Source organism: Rhinolophus sinicus, chromosome 17 (assembly GCF_057876585.1).
Source record: "Rhinolophus sinicus isolate RSI-liver-muscle chromosome 17, RSI-T2T, whole genome shotgun sequence".
In the NCBI taxonomy this organism is placed as follows: Eukaryota; Metazoa; Chordata; class Mammalia; order Chiroptera; family Rhinolophidae; genus Rhinolophus; species Rhinolophus sinicus.
This window is the reverse complement of record NC_142517.1, coordinates 125,162,000-125,173,850: the sequence shown is the minus strand read 5'-3', so window position 1 is coordinate 125,173,850 and position 11,851 is coordinate 125,162,000. Positions and strand designations below refer to the sequence as shown.

Genomic DNA, 11,851 nt, shown 5'->3' with positions numbered 1-11,851 from the left:
CCATTTTCATAAATCTCGAAAACAGGCAAATGATAGGCTTAGAAATCAGAATAGCTGTCATGCATTGGAGAACAGTTACTAAGGGATCACATGGGTGGGTGCTTCTGTTTCCTGGGCGTATTCTATTTCTCTCTCTGGATTACTTGGTTACATAGATATGTGTACTTCCTTAATGTTCACTGATTCTTATAACTCATATGATGCCAAAATCACATTTATCTATGTGTGTTGTACTTCCATAAAATATTCTTTAAAAGACAAATACATTAGTTATAGAAACAAATTATAAAGCATTCATGGATTACCATAAACATGACTAAAATTGTTAAGAGCCTAAGAATAAAACTACAAAATTTTGCTAAAAGATATCAATGAAGACTTGAGAAGACAGCTAGTCCTTGACCATGACGACTGAATCAGGTTCAAGTCCAAGTGAAATATGGCATTTCTTTTCAAGGGATGTAGAGAGGAGACCTGACCCCTTCCGGCTGGTGTGCGAATGGATGTGAAGGAAGTTAAACTAAGACAATGGCTGAGTATTCAGACTGAGTCTGAGTTGGTCCAAGATTTGTGCCTGAGAAGCCACAAGCCCAAAGAACACACCAGGTGGCCAAGTGGGAGACATAGGTTTAAGGAGACTTACTGACCAGTGAGAGTCTCTGGAGGTGACCGGCAGGAGGGTTAGCGATCTCCTTTCAGGCAGAGAAGGAGCATGGTTATATAGGTACAGCAAAACAGAATATTCTGTGGGAGAGATCACCTGGCAGGCCCTGCAGGCATGCTGTCATGCACACAGCATCCCAAGAAGTCGGGAGACCTTGACTGCCGGCCAGCTTACAGAACTGGCTGTCTGCTAAGCAGTGTTCCCAGGGAGCCAGGAGACTTTGACTGCTTGTTAGTTTATCTGCCTGTGGGCAGACACACTTGTCCTTACACTAAGAAACAGAAGCAGGAGTTCCAATTGAATATGCTAGCTGATCTTTCCTTTGTATCATTTTTATCATATAAATTAATTATCATCCTTACTGAAACACTTCTCTTCCCTAGCCTGATAGCTGTGCGATACTAAGAACCCACGGTAAAGTAGACTTAGCTCCTTACCCATACCTCCCTCAAGCATTTATTTTATTTTTCTTTTTTTAAACATACATTATTGCCATGAAAGCTTGATTTTATAAAACACAAAAAGTGTTTTATATTTTTAAGAGTTCAGTATCACTGGAATTTAAACAATAGAAATATCAATAGTTTTGTAGGTATGAGTTATGTAAATTAAAATCAAATAATTGGAGATATTTTTCAATATGGGAACTGTACAAATGAAATAAATGGCAAAAAGAACTAATAGCATATTTTATTATTTATGGATTATCATTTACTTTACAGCCTAAACAAAGATTCTAAATATTTAGACTTCTTTTACTGTTTCATATTTAAATATCTTCCTACCTATATTCTATGTCAAGCTACTTGACCAAAAGGTCTGATTTAGGAAGGCATTTTAGCTTTATAGGAAAAGTTTTTCCATCTACAGTTACCACATTCAAAGTAAGGTATAGTGCTGATGTAATCTACTGGTTCCCTTTTGAACATTGTGCAAAAAATTGTCAACTCTATGGAAAGACAAACAGGTACCCCAAAATGAAACAATTATACACAGTTCAATAAAGTATGTTAAGTTTCCCCATCTAAAAATTAACCAATGAAATAAAACATATGAACTGCAGTTGACTTTGTTTCAGGAAAAGCACATTTGAGAATTGCATTATTGTTCTCATGTTATCTGCAGTCATTGACAGGGATTGTGTCAGCCACCATGGTATTTACTTTGTAGATTGTAATAGAGAATAAATGAAGATGGCTTACTCAGAGTTGATAGTGAATTGTGGTCCCAACTCTTCCCATTGTTCAGGTACAACCATATCTTTGTGTAAATCAGTAGATCAAATGAACAAGAAACTTCCAACAGTGGCAGGAATGTCACTGTCTCTGTCATCTGTCTGATCACCCAACGGATTTCATCTTGGATAGCTTCCTGAGACCTTTTTCTAGGTGTTCTGTCCTCTTTGGAAGTCTTGTCACTCCCGATATCAAATTGCTATGTTTCAAGGACCTCACCACTTTCAGTATTTGAGATGACTACCACCAGTTTCTGAACTGAACACTTGTATAACCAATCTTTCAGTTGTTCCACCACACTATTTAGGTATTTCATGAGTTCAGGATCAGTAAGTACAAGGAAGGTGAGTCCATATTTCTGCATTCAAGTAGAGGTTTCAGATGGATCTATGCCACACTGATATAAAATGTTGTTGATGCCAAATGAGAAGAACTCAGCCACAATTTTGGTGTTTCCATGCAGGGCGAGGCCTGCTCCCAGGAGAGCTGCAGTGCCATAGCCAGGCCCAGAGACCGGGCACATGCCCTCTTGCAGACAACAACTGCAGGGTTCCACTGGTTTCAAAAGTCCCCCAAGCATTTACATCCATCCTATCAACTATTATGGACTGAATATGGGTGTCCCCTTAAAAATCGTAAGTTGAAAACACATTATCCCCCACTTCTATAACCCCCCCCCCACCAAGTGATGATATTAGCAGGTAATTAGGGTCGGATGGGGTCATGAAGGTGGAGCCCTTGTGAAGGGGGTCAGTGCCCTTGAAAGAATCACAAGAGAGCTTGCTTGCTTCCTTTTTCTACTCTCTGCCTGGAATATGAATGCCCTTAAAGATTGTTATACAAATGAATTAAGCCTCCAAAATAAGTAATAGAGAAATAACACTTAAGACCATGATTTTGTTTTAAAACATTCTTTCCTTGGGGTCCATAATTCTCGGCCTCCATTCAAAATACAAAGAAGGGCTCAATGGTGTTAGTCAGTTTCTTTGTTTCACATAATAACAGCTTGACTATAAGAGTCTCTTCTTTGGAAAAAAAAAAAAAAAGATCTCCTCTGCGCAGCTAAGAAACAATACTTGAAGGATAGTGTTTGATTATAAAGCAATAGAGTTAAGGTTTAAAGCCAATAATTCCCTGACACCAATATTTACATGTAGAGTGTAAATTGTCAGGCCTCTTTCTTTTCATCCTTTTCAATAGAAGTGAGCCTGCAGGTGTTAGAGTATTGAAGCAGAGCTACAGGGTTTTGAAGGGCACAAATAATCAGTTGAAATAACAAAAGAAAGTCGATGGACTGATGTTGTGACTATAAACAAATGATGAGGGTTATTTTTGTTTAATGAATTTGATTTGCGAGTTTACAGAAATGTAGAGCCTTTGAAGTATCCCAAGCAGTAACCTATACAGCCACAATTTTTCCATAAGGGGCTGACTAATTTATGTTCAAATGCCTCCACTGATGAGGTCACACTGTCTATTGAGACACTGCATTCTCTTTTTGGCCAGATCTAATGACAAAAATGTTCTTCAAAATGTATGACGATTTTTTTTTTCATTCCGTAAGATCCAAACATTCATCTGATCTTTATCCCTTTGAATCACAAAAAGCAAAGCTAATGACTCTTCTGTACAATTGCTCTCCATTATAATTCACAAAACAATCCTCCAAAGTGAGTGTGATTCTTATTTCATATTGAAGTACACTAAGCCTTATAATTTTTTTAAATGTATGCAAGTCCATATATATAGAAATTGTCATGTAGATGCTGGAGCCTAGAACTATCAGAATTGTTAGTTGAGTGCAGTATGTGGTTCAAAAGGTGATAAATTTAAACTGTTTTGATTTCTCTTTGCTCATTCTGTCTTGGTTATGTGAAGAACATGTTATTTGCCAGGCATTGCGGCAGTGGTGGGAATTGCCATGGAGACTAATATAGAGATAGAGAAGAATGAATACAATTGCATGGATAAATACATAAACTGCTGTGGCAGACATTTAAGAAAAAATAAGGACTTTTGGAGGGCAACTAACATGGTGATATGACCAATCTGGGGAGCTTGGGCCCTAATTGGGGAGGTAGATCTGGTTTAAGGGACAGTAAGTTCACAGTGTTTGAAAATGAGAGATGGAGGCAGAGTGGAAACACAGGGGTCTCATAAGCATTATTAATAAAGATGCTGATCTTTAAAACAACAGGAATCCACTGAATGATTTGAAAGGGGTTAGTGACAATGACATTGGTATTTAGAAAAGAAAAATCTATTGAATTACGTGGGTGGGTAGGATGACACGATTATATTTACATATCCAAACGATCAATATTGTTGGTAGATTATTTTAATGTATTTTTGTTATTTCATTTTGTTTTCTTTTGCTTGCACTTGGGGGGTAAGGCTCAATGATTTGCAAATTAACAAGCCTTACAGGTAATTCTGATGTCTGCTAAATTTGGGGAACCGTTGAAGGAGGCTTTTATTTAGAACATTTGGTTCTCATTCCTGGCTGCATATTAGAATCATGTGGGAGCTTGCTGAGCTCACTTTAGAAAAATACCATTAAATCTGTATATTGCTTTGAATAATATGGCCATTTTAACTACGTTCATTCTCCTAATCCATGAACATGGAATGTCTTTTCATTTTTGTGTGTGTCTTCTTCAATTTCTTTTAAAAATGTCTTATAGTCTTCAGTGTATATATAGGGTCTTCACATCCTTGGTGACGTTTTTTCCTAGGTATCTTATTCTTTTTGTTGCGATTGCAAAATGAATTGTTTGTTTGTTTTTTAATTTCTTTTTCTGAGATTTCATTGTTGGTATATAGGAATACAATGGATTTTGAATGTTGATTTTGTAGCCAGCAACTTTACTGTATTTGTTTATTGTTTCTAATACCTTTTTGGTGGAGTCTTCAGGGTTTTCTATATACAGCATCCACAAAAGACCCCAAATAGCCAAAGCAATCCTAAGAAAAAAGAATAATGTTGGAGGTATCACACTCCCTGACTTCAGCTTGTACTACAGGGCAACAATAATAAAAACAGCATGGTATTGGCAGAAAAACAGACACACAGACCAATGGAATGGAATTAAAAACCCAGAAATAAACCCACATAAATATGGACGTATAATTTTTGACAAAGGAGCCAAAAACATACAATGAAGAAAAGACAACCTCTTCTATAAATGATGCCGGGAGAATTGAAAAGCCACACACAAAAGAATGAAACTAGACTGCTATCTGTCACCATGTACCAAAATTAACTCAAAATGGATCAAAAACCTAAACATAAGAACTGAAACAATAAACTGCATAGGAGAAAACATAGGTACTAAACTTATGGACCTTGGGTTCAAAAAAAGGGTTTTATGAATTTGACCTCAAAGGCAAGGGAAGTCAAAGCTGAAATAAATGAATGGGGCTGTATCAAACTAAAAAGCTTCTGCACAGAAAAAGAAACCATCGACAAAACAAAAAGGCAACCAACCAAATGGGAGAAGATATTTGCAAACAACGCCTCTGATAGAGGGCTAATATACCAAATATATAAGAAACTCATACAACTCAACAACAAAAAGATAAGCAATCTAATTCAAAAATGGGGAGAGGACCTGCAGAGACATTTCTCCAAAGAGGACATGCAAATGGCCAATAGACATATGAAAAAATGCTCAATATAACTAATCATCAGGGAAATGCAAATAAAAACCACAATGATATATCACCTCACCCCAGTCAGAATGGCTATCATCAACAAGACAAATAGTAACAAGTGTTGGAGAGGCTATGGAGAAAAAGGAACCCTCATACACTGTTGGTGGGAATGCAGACTGGTGCAGCCGTTATGGAAGGCAGTGTGGAGGTTCCTCAAAGAATTACGAATAGAATTGCCATATGACCCAGCAATCCCTCTCCTGGGTATCCACCCAAAAAATCTGAAAACATTCATAAAGACACATGTGCTCCAATGTTCATTGCAGCTTTATTTACGGTGATCAAACCATAGAAACAGCCAAAGTGTCCTTTGACTAATGAATGGATAAAGAAGATGTGGTACATATACACAATGGAATTCTACTCTGCCATAAGAAAAGATGAAATAGTGCCATTTGTGACAACATGGATGGATCTTGAGATTATTATGCTAAGCAAAATAAGTCAGACAGAAGTCGAGAACCATATGATTTCACTCACATGTGGGATATAAAACTGAAAGCAACAAAGAACCAAGACAAACAAATAAACAAAAACTCATAGACACAGACAATAGTTTAGTAGTTACCAGAGGAGAAGGGGGAGGGAGGGGATGGTAGATGAGGGTAAAGGGGATCAAATATATGGTGATGGAAAGAGAACTGACTGGGTGGTTAATACACAATGTAATATATAAATGATGTATTACAGAATTGTACAATTGAAACCTGTGTAATTTTACTAACCATTGTCACCTCAGTAAATTTTAATTAAAAAAAAAAATACGACTAAGTACTTTTTAAAACTGTCATTTTTAAATCAGTACATTTAAAATCAGTACATTTTAAAACTGATTTGAAAACTTTGAATACTATTAGATTAGCCTATCGGGGAATGAAACTCTGGTTGACCCTGAGAGAGAAGGATTTCCCAAGCCTGGGAAGACAAAAGAGGTGAAAAATTGTGGGAATTATTCTGGTTCCCACTCAAATTCTATCCATGCCTGGGCACTCATTGAACATAATATGAAAGCCTTTACGGTAGCCAAGAACATGCCTAATGGCAAATGCTATAGGAGAGCTGGCCTTTTTGATATTTTCTGCACTGACATGCTGCGAGCTCGGAGGGTGTGAAGATTAGGGATGAGACAACAGCTTCAGGAGCAGCAAAGGTACATCTTAGCCACAAGCATGGCCTAAATACCATCCCCTTTCCCCATTCTGATACCATACACCTTGGGACACTCATAGGGCAAGGGAAGCCCCAATCACAATTGGAATGGAATAGCTCATAAGATGACGAATAAAGACAGAATTTTAATTATTTTAGAGAAAAGAAACAAGATCATTTACCAAGGTTGCAGTCAGGCTAATAATACATTTCACCAACAGCAATAAAAGCCTGAAGATACTAAGTGAAATCATATAAGGAGTAAGAGGAACATACACTCAACCACATTATTATGCAGGAACAAATACAAAGTACAATCACTCTTATATGCAAAAGACTAATACGTAATCACAGATTTGATTTAAAAGTATCATGAACTGTTGTAATTCAACAAGACAAAAAGTGATTTCAGATGACAGAGATGGGATACTAGGAACATGAGCACAGAAACTGACAAAACACGATTGATTTTTAAAAGCTGTAAATAATTTTGTATTTTTTAAAAAAGTGATAAAGCAAAAACTCTACATAACAACAGTAAGATGCAGGGCTTTCTGTGAATAAACTGTCAAGATCTTCCTCCCTTGTCAGAAGGAGAATAGATGGTCGAACAATGGACTTGTTTGAACAAGCTTATTACTTGTGAATCTTAAAAATAAGTGCAATCACAGAAATAAAAAAAACGCAATTAATAGTCTAGAAATCATGAGAAGAAAAGAAAGGGAATAGGAAAACATATCTCAATAAAACATAAGGCAGATACAGATGGTAAAAAATAAATGAGTAGAAATTTGATTTATATATTAGTGAACACATTAAATGCACATGGATTATCAAGTTAGATAAAAATAGCATAATGTAAAATGAGTTAATATTACATTGCTTACCATATACTCATCTGAAGGTGAATCACACAAAACATACATAAATAAGAAGATAGAAAAAAACATATTTTAGCTAAATAACAATTACAAAAACAAAACTTTGGGATATACTATTAATATCAGAAAGAATGTAAATAAGGCCAAAAGCACAAAGAATTAAGCAAAAAGAACTAAGCACAAAAAGCAAAAAGTAAACCCTGTAAAACAATTACAAGAATAATTTATCAAGATGACAGAAAAATCTCATACTGTTGCTGAAGAACAGGTTCTTGATGTCTCTTGCAGGAAAGAATTTAGGGAGGCACCGAACAAGCCAAGCAGGCAGCAGATTTAAAAAGGACAGTACACTCTCAAGATGGTGACAGTGGGCAGGTCCTGAGAAGAGCAGCTGGCCAAAAGAATAATGAGACTTGGGAACTTATTTCACTAAAAACGAAGGCATGGAATAGTCAAGACTTAGGGGTGGCATTATAGGCGTTCCTATGCGGGTCCTCGCTGACCTCTCCTTCTCATGGGGAGGAGGGATATTTGTCCTTATTTGGCTCTGTTGGAACTGTCATGGCAACACGGGAGTGGAGGTTTTCCCTAATTGCAATGCTAAGAATATTATAATCCATTACAATTAGCTGAAGTTCATCTGTAGGGACAAGATGGCATCTTGGATCTGCTCTTGGCACCCAAAATCTAATTCTGGCCAGTCTGGTAGCTGCACTTTTTCTTGAGTATGACCTCTTGTCCTCCCTTCTTTGTTGCCCCTTACCTCCTCCTTCCTTTACACCCCCCGTGGCCCTATTCTTTTCACCTATGGTAACAATACTGATATGGTATATTTAGTGTTGAAGTATATACAATACCAGTAACTAAAAGGATAATTTTTAAATCCCTTAATTATAGTAGAAGATTTTCAATATATTTTTACAATAGCATGTAAGATCAAGCAATAAGTGAAGATAAAAAGTGTTGAACAACAATGAACTAGCATGATGAAAAAGATGAAGTCTTCAAGATCTAGAAAATGTATTATTTTGTTCCATGTTTGTACAAGATTTCACTGAAATAAGTATTTGCTAATATAAAGTAATTCCCTCACATATATTGAAAATGTATTGTTTTGTACTATTTTTCTTTGTTTTTAAATGCATGTATGCTTTGGGACTTAATTCAACTTCATTTTGCTGTTTGTTTTACCTTTTAGTTACTAGTATTCATTGAAATACAACAAAGGCATTTCCCACTTAACATGAGCAATCTGTTCTCGATGAAAGTACTAACCAGTAACCTGTTTGTCAGTATTTTAAATGAAGAAATTCATAATGCATTGGAAATTAACCTCCCAACCTTCCAAATCCCAAACTTCCAATTTCTAAAATAGCACTAAAACACAGAAAACGTTGTGTGTGTGTGCATATGTGTGTGTGTGTGTGTGTAACCTCATTTTTAAAAAACTTACTTTACTTCTGTCTTTATAATTTTCTCTAACACATTTTGGCGACTCACTGGGCATTTAACAAAGGTTGAATTTTTTAAAAGCACCAATGGAAAGGAGAGCAGGACAAATACCATGGCAGAGTGCCTTTCACAAAAACTGATGCTATGCTCCCTCTTAGTACACTTTATATCCAAACACAATCTTCCCTTACTGGAATTCAATTGAAGATTCTTATAGGTGATTCAGATGTTATTTCTTCTCATTTTATTTTGTATTAAACTTATTGGGATGACATTGGTTGATAACATTATACAAGTTTTAAGTACAATTCTATAATACTTTATCTGTATATTGCATTGTGTGCTCACCACCCACTGTCTAGTCTCCCTCGTCAGCATATATTTGACCCCCCTTTACTCTTTTCATCCTCCTTTACTCTTAGTCCCCTCTGGTAACACTCATACTGTTGTCTGTCTATGAGTCTGTTTTGTTTGTTCCTTTATTGCTTTCTGTTTTACATCCTACATATGAGTGAAATCATATGGTTCTTGTCCTTTTCCAGCTGACTTATTTTGCTTAGCATAATAATCTCAAGAGCCATCCATGTTGTTACAAATGGCAGTATTTCACCCTTTCTTACTGCTGCGTAGTATTCCATTGTATATATGTACCACATCTTCTTTACCCAATAATCTATCACAGGACATTTAGGTTATTTCCATGTCTTGGCCAGTGCGTAATGCTGCAATAAACATATAGGTACATATACTCATATCTTTATAAATAAATGTTTTCTAATTTTTCAGGTAGACACCCAGAAGAGGGATTGTGGGTCATATGATAATTCTATCCTTAATTTTTTGAGGAGCCTCCATACTGTTTTCCATAATGGTTATATCGATTTACATTCCCAGCAGCAGTGTATGAGGGTTCCTTCTTCTCCACATCCTATCCAACACTTGTTATTTCTTGACTTATTGATAATAGCCATTTTAACAGGCATGAGGTGGTATCTTATTGTGGTTTTGATTTACATTTCCCTAATAGCTAGTGAAGTTGAACATTTTTTTTTTCATATATCGGTTGGTCATTTGTATGTCTTCTTGGGAAACGTGTCTGTTCTCACTGTATTTAGAATGCTAGTCAAATATTTTCCAAGTTCTTCATTCTTTTAAAATGTTGGATTGAGAGTATGAGGCATAAATATATTTTTTTCCTCTATAAGTTGTGTAATTCTATACAATTCAGATATTAACAGTCAGAAGTTATTCTTTAGGCAGACATTAAACAGATATTATAAGTAACATGCCTCTAATGGTGTTTACAAATACAGTACAACCTATATCATATTGTATATAATTTACTCAAAAATGTATGTTTCAACATTAGCTGCTGATAATATATATTTTTTCATTTTATGCTCGCACAATTTATTAAGCAATCTGTAGATATACAGAACTTATCTCCTATGTTATTCTAATTTAGATAAAGGGTTTTCATGTCAACCAAATATCTTTCTCCTAAAACCACTTTAAAACCACTATTGGGTGACTGGTAAAAACAATATATATATATATATTTTTAATTCCATATAAAAATGACTTACATGCCTGCAAGACATTTTTTTCAATCTTTTTCCTCTGCATTTAAAATATGCGTATATCCAAAGCATTGATATAGACTTTATATTTTAATGTGACAGATTAGATATTCACATGCTTCTCTGTTCCTTCCATTAATTCCCAACAAAAGGACAGCAGAGAAATTAAATCAGCAAGGACATGAGAATTGAGGAGGAGAGGATGGAAGGCAGATGAAAAATGTCAAAAAAGTTTTAGAAGATAAAAACTGGATGGATAAGTAGCAGCAAACCTATGTTTCAGCTTTTCCAATATATTAAGTGCCTGTGGCAGGATTGATAGCTAATCTGTAGTCCTTCTTCTAGCCTTAGGATATCTGAGGATTTGACCCTTAAATAAATCCTTCTGGAAAGACCAAGTAAGGAAAGTAGAAGAATATTCTGTCTCCAAGATAAATGAAGGTTTAGCTGAGTTTACTTTGTACCAGACTAAGCTCCTGTACTGGGTTGTTGAGATTATTTATTAAGTAACTGATTATTGATGAGTAATCTGAACGTGATAAATAAACTGTAATTGAGGAGTAATGTGCATTTGATGAGATACCATTTCACTAGGGAATGAGAGCTAGTCAAGTACCCCTGAGAGTGCTACATGACTAATGAGATATAAATAAAGATACCACTAAGTATATGGATTTCCTCAGGCTCTTCTCACATGACTACTTGGAGAAATTTGGAATCTGCCTCTGGGAATCATGAGACATCTGCTAGCTATTGCTATGCACCATTTTCTCCCTGTCCTATACTTTTTTAAAACTCAGTAAACTTGGTACTAGATGAACTTCATTGTGTCTCCTGAATGTGATTGTTAACCTCAATCTAAAACCATTGTGACTTACCAAGCGGAGTTAATGTTAAAAGTTGAACGAAGGAAGTGGAAGCTAATTTGTGTCACTAGAAAGTACAACAAATTGAGAACACCACCAGAAAGTACAATGAATGAACTGAAAACACTGCCTTTAGGAGTAATAAAAAAGGAAGACTTGCCTGAAAATCTCTTAAGGAGTAGAGAGATCCCCATACTTAATGACTTTACTACTTTACACCAGGCAACTATCATTTTCTTCATCCTAGAGAAGGTCTACAGGTTTACTTTTTGGACACAATGCATTTTGTTTATATAAAAACAATGTCTCT

The 11,851-nt window shown here is 35.7% G+C and overlaps 1 pseudogene; it reads right to left on the bottom strand.

The window, feature by feature from the left end:
- Positions 1-1,779: 1,779 nt before the first annotated feature.
- LOC109456141 (mitotic spindle assembly checkpoint protein MAD2A pseudogene) lies at positions 1,780-2,397 on the bottom strand (annotated as a pseudogene).
- Positions 2,398-11,851: the final 9,454 nt, after the last annotated feature.